Here is a 5,251-nt window from a genome sequence, read left to right as displayed (position 1 = left end):
GTTAGCCACGGTGGGAGGGGGAGAAGGCCTTCCCTACCCGCCGGCCCTCAGGGCAGCGCCTGCTCCCGGGGTGGCTCGCAGGCCGGCAGCCAATTACCCTTGTCACCCCCTCTCCTCTGGGGGAGACAGGCAGCTAATCTGGCTGTCAGCTGGGCAGAGGGCAGGCCCTCTCCACCCCCTGCTGAGGCTCTGCTGGACAGACAGGGGCGGGGGGGCGTGTGCTGTGTGTTGGGCAGCCAGTGAGGGAGGGGGGATGGGGTCCAGCTGGTAGGCGGATGGACAAGTGAGGGAAGACAGTGAGACGGGGCAAAGCAAGGATGCCGGTGCCACAGCACTGTCAGGTGGGTAAACTGAGGCAAGACCCCTGCCCCGTATAGAGCGAGCTAAGGAGCAGCACTTCTCTTGTTGATGGGTCTCCCGGCTCCAGGAGATGCCCGTGCGAGGTCCTGGGGGGAGGGGGGACCGCTAACGCCAGGTGGGGGGTGGAGGGCAGAGCAGGAGATGATTCTAACTGGGCCTTGAAGGAGGGCCAGGGTCTGGGAAGCAGAGAAGGGAGGAAGAGGCGTCCCAGGCCAGGGGACAGCGCGAGCAGAGGCCCGAGGACCCGCCAGCGGGCCAGGCCGTTCTGCTGCGACTTCAGCGAATTCCGCGGGAGGCGCGGGGGTGAGAGGCTCGGAGGCCGTGAGCGGGTGCGTCTCACTCTGTTGCATGAAAGCCTCCAGCAGCCACAGGGCCCTTCCCAGCCCCATCTCACAGGTGAAGGGACTGAGGCGCAGAAGTCACACGGCAGCAACAGCAGAACCGGATTCAAGCCCGGAGTCCGTGCTGTCAACGCGCACAGGGTCGGCTTCCCGCAGGCGGGAGGGAGGGCGGGGGCCCAGACTTTATAAACAGGGGGTTGGGGGCGGGGACTGAAGGTCTGAGCAGGAGGAGGGCAACATGGTCCCACTGTGTTTAAAGCATCCTTCGCTCCCTTTCTAAATGGCCCCTCACCCCCTACGCATCTTCTTTATTTTCCTTTTGCTTCTTCAAAGGGTCGTGGGGGAGTGGATCCAGAGCCACGGCCGGAGTTCAAATCCTGCCCCGGCCACGTCCCAGCTGTGTGGCCTTGGGCAAGTTACTCCCCATTTCTGTCTCTCCGTTTCCTGGTGGTTATCATACGAGCACCCACTTCACAGTGGGGGGCGAAGGGATGGGGATCGAACCAGCTGCAGAAATGCCTTGTAACGGGCCAGGCCTGGTGACCTGGTGAGTGTGCACGTCTGTGTTAACTGGCTTCACGGGTCCTCCCCCCTCCCCCTGCTACACTGTCTGCGACACCGGAAGCCTGGCCCCTCTCTCACTGCATCGTCTCCTAGAGCTGCTGACAGAAAGCACCCCAAACTGGGGGCCCCCCACAGAGATGTACGGTCTCACAGCTCTGGAGGCCGGAAGTCTAACATCAGGGTGTCTGCAGGACCCTGCTCCCTCGGAAACCTGGGGGGGGACCCCCACTTGCTCCTTCTAAGCTTCAGGAGGTGGCAGTCATCCGGGTGTTCCTGGACTCAGAGCCGCTTCTCCCTCCCTCCTCTCTCCCTCCCTCCCTCCCTCCCTCCCTCCCTCTGCCGTCGCGTGGGGCTCTCTGCTCCTGTCTGCGTCTTCCCATGCCGTCCTCTCTCTCCTCATAGGACACCTGTCGTGCGGGAGGAAGGGCCACCCCACTTCCGTGAGACATCACCCTACCGATGGGCCCTGTCCGGAACCACTGATTCCATCTGCAACGGCCTGTTCCCAAGTAAAGTCATATTATGAGGTGCTGGGGGTGAGACTAGCATATCCCCAGAGCGGACAAGTTCACCCCAAAACACTCATCAACACAGCCCAGCACCTGGCCCAAGGGACGTCTATGGGGTGGACAACAAGCTGGTTAGAGCATCGTCCCGATACGCCAGGGCCGGGGGTTTGATCCCCAGTCAGGGCACATACAAGAATCAATCAATCAATCAATGCCTAAATAAGTGAACAAATTAGTATTCCTCTCTCTCTCTCTCATATATAAAGAAGTAATATGCAAATTAGGCCCAGACGCCATAACGGGTCACGACCGGACAGGAGGGGGTTGTGTGCGCAGGTGAGGCCTGGAGTGGAGACAGAGACGGGGGGCCTGCTCCAGCCGGCGTGGCCCCGGAGCGGACACAGGCAGGGGGGCCGGGGATGCTGCGAGTCAGGCACGGGTCCTGGCTGCCCGTGGGGTGCCTCCTCATGCAATTTCAGTCGCACACCGGGCCTCTAGTCAATCAATAAAAAAGATTTAAAAGAATAAAGGGGTTCTGTGATTGTGAGTCCCCAAGGGCAGGACTCGGTGTCCCCATCTCGTGTCCCGGAGCCGCCGGCAGAGCCTGCTCTGAGGGCCTGGGGGTGGATTTTGATTTCGATGCATCTTGGGGAACCTGCTGCCAAGCCACCCCTGGGCTGGGGCGGGGTACAGATGGGCTGGGCCGGTTCCGCTCCTCAGAGGGGCAGGCCTGGCTGCTGAGCCCAGAAACGCTGACAGCGGGCTCAGAGTTGCTGCCACTCAGCAGACGGGCGCTCCCCAGGGAGGCGTCGGAGGCAGCCGGGGTGCTGATTGTCGCTGTCACTGCTAAGCTGGGCCAGGCTGCCGGTGTCGCGCAGTGACTGGCAGAGGGAGGAGAGGAGAGCCTGACGGGGGCCTGATGCTAGGTCAGGGGACAGGGCTCCCCTGCCTGAGTGAAGAGGGGAGGGCAACTGGTCTCTGACAGGACCCCCTCCCGGGCCGCCTGCCCGTGGCCCCAGGTGCCTGGCCCCGCCCGCCTGTGGTTCCCGAGGCCCCAGCATCCGCTGACCAGCGCCAGCCTGCGGAGCACAGTGGCTGGAGGGGAAGGACCGAGGCAGCCGCTGGAAAGGTCAGCAGCCCGAGGGACCGGGAACATCCAGGATGCAAATGTGGAATTTACACTCCCCGTGCCCGCTGGCCTGCCTGCCTGTGTGCCAGCCAGCAGCCTGGGCAGCCTGGGCACAGCCCATGTCCGGGTCCTTGTCGGGAGCTGGGTAGTTCTGGGGCTCCCCACTCTGCAGGCACTCCCCCACAGGGGGCCCTGGGGTGCACGTGGGGGAGGAGCCTCAGCTCCGGCCGAGACGTCCCAGGGGCCCGGCAGGGGAGAGTAACGGACGCCAACCAGTCCTCTTGTCGGTTTTTCTGGCTTCGCCCGGATGCTTCCCAGGCCCGACTCCATCCCTCCGACTTTATGATCATCCCACACGGGGACCTGGATCCTGCTGCGAACGGGGGGCTCTGCGTGAAACCTCCCACAACCCTGCTGGCAACGTCCTGCTGCCCCAGGGCAGGGAACGGAGGGCAGGGAGGAAAGGCCCTGACGGGACCGTGGCCCCAGGGCGAGGGAGCTGGGACTCATGCCCCGTGTCTCTGTCATCACCTGCGTCTCACGAAGCAGCGCTCCCATCTTCCTCAGCCCCCGCCATCCTAGTCACCTTTCCTCAAGTCACTTAGCCTAGCAGGCTGGACAGATGTCTTCATCCCCAGGCACCAGGCACCAGGCACCAGGCACCAGCCCCGAGAGGCTGTGTGTGTGTGTGCGTGTGTGTGCGTGTGCGTGTGTGTGTGTCCCATCCAGCTGTGCAGTGCGGGGTGCTGTGCGGTGAGCACTGAGCCAGGAAGCCCGGGCTCAGGACCAGACCTTCGCCTGCCTTGCTGAGTGACCTCAAGACCCTCACCCAGCCAATCGGGGCCTCAGACGTGTCTGTGACCCCAGGACACGGGTCAGGGATCTTCCTGCCCCGCCCCCTCCTCCAGGCGTCTGGAAACCCAACAGCTGAGCTGGCCTCCTCCTCTCTTTGCCCCCGGCAACCAGCATAGAACTTGACACCCGTGGGTGCTTGACAGGGCCCGTCCTTGCCTGAGTGACACCCTGCCACTCGAGTCCCCGGGGACGCTGTCCACGGCCCCCTCAGAGGCTTCAGGCAGGCGCTTCTGGGCGCTGGTGTGTGTGCATTTGCAAACGCACTCGTCCTCTCGCACTCGTCCTCTCGCTGGCTTCTGGCCACTGGGCCGCAAGCCCTTAATCCTATTGACATTCGGGGAACCAGTTTCTGCTGCTGTTGACAGAGCTCGCCCCGCCTGTGCCCGACAGGCTGGGATCAGAGTTCAGAGCTGTTGTTGGGCCCTTGGGAGCCCTGGGGGAGGGGAGCAGGGAAAAGGCCTCCCCGTCGCCAGGTGGACGGAACAGCCTCCTGGCAGCGGGTGGCTCCCGGCCTCCCTGGGACGGAGACCAGCCCTGGACGAGCTGGCAGATGTGGGAGGACCTCACAGTGTGCTGGGAGGCAGGTGGACAGACCCCGGGCCACACAGGGAGGTGGACGCCAAGGGGGGATCCGGACCCATTCCTCAGCTGGGCGTCGGCTGTGACAGAGAGACCTGGGGGGCTGGGGCTCCGAGGGCAGAGGGTCAGGCCTGAGGGACCCAGCACTAGCTGTGGACAGGCCAGGGGGCTGTGGTTGCTGGAGGAGGGGGAGGTGGGGAGGGGAGGGTTCTGGAAAGGGAGAGGCCTGGGGGAGCAGCCCGTGGAAATCGCTGCCAGGAAACAAACACCCATGAGTGCCAAGGGCGCTGGTGTCGGCTCTGTCCTCAGGGATGCCAATTCCAGGCGCGTGGGGCCAGCAGAGCCCACCTCCCACTGGGCTTCGGCCCTGGGGGGCGAGCGGGGACTCTGGGCGTCCTCCTCAGGGAGGCCCCACCCCCAGGAAAGCCTATTCGGGACCCAGTCTTCATCCGTCACCTTCTCCTGGGAAGCAATATTCCGGGGGGGCCCGAGCTCAGATGGCGTTGGGGAGGGGAGGGGGGTGGGCCCAGGCCTGGGGGTCTTCTGCAGCTCTTCACTGCAGGACGGCCTGGAATGAAGGGGCGTGAGGGCCCAATACGCCAAGGTTGCAGGTTCGATCCCCGGTCAGGGCGCATGCAAGGACCAGCCCGTGAATGTGTCAGTAAGTGGAACAGCAAGTCGATGCTCCTTTGAGCCCTTCCTCTCTCTCTAAACACCAATCAATACGAACATAATTTAAAAAAAGAGAAGGAGCGTGGGCACCAGGCAGACTGTCTGGGTTCAGATCTCCCCTCTGCCTCTTCAAGGCTGTGGGAACTAAGCATGTGCCCAACCGCCCGGCTGGGTGGCTCAGTGGCTGAGCGTCGACCGATGAACCAGGAGGTCACGGTTCGATTCCCAGTCCGGGCACGTGC

This window comes from Myotis davidii, unplaced genomic scaffold, assembly GCF_000327345.1.
Source record: "Myotis davidii unplaced genomic scaffold, ASM32734v1 scaffold826, whole genome shotgun sequence".
Lineage (NCBI taxonomy): Eukaryota > Metazoa > Chordata > Mammalia > Chiroptera > Vespertilionidae > Myotis > Myotis davidii.
Note: the sequence above shows the minus strand (reverse complement) of the source record.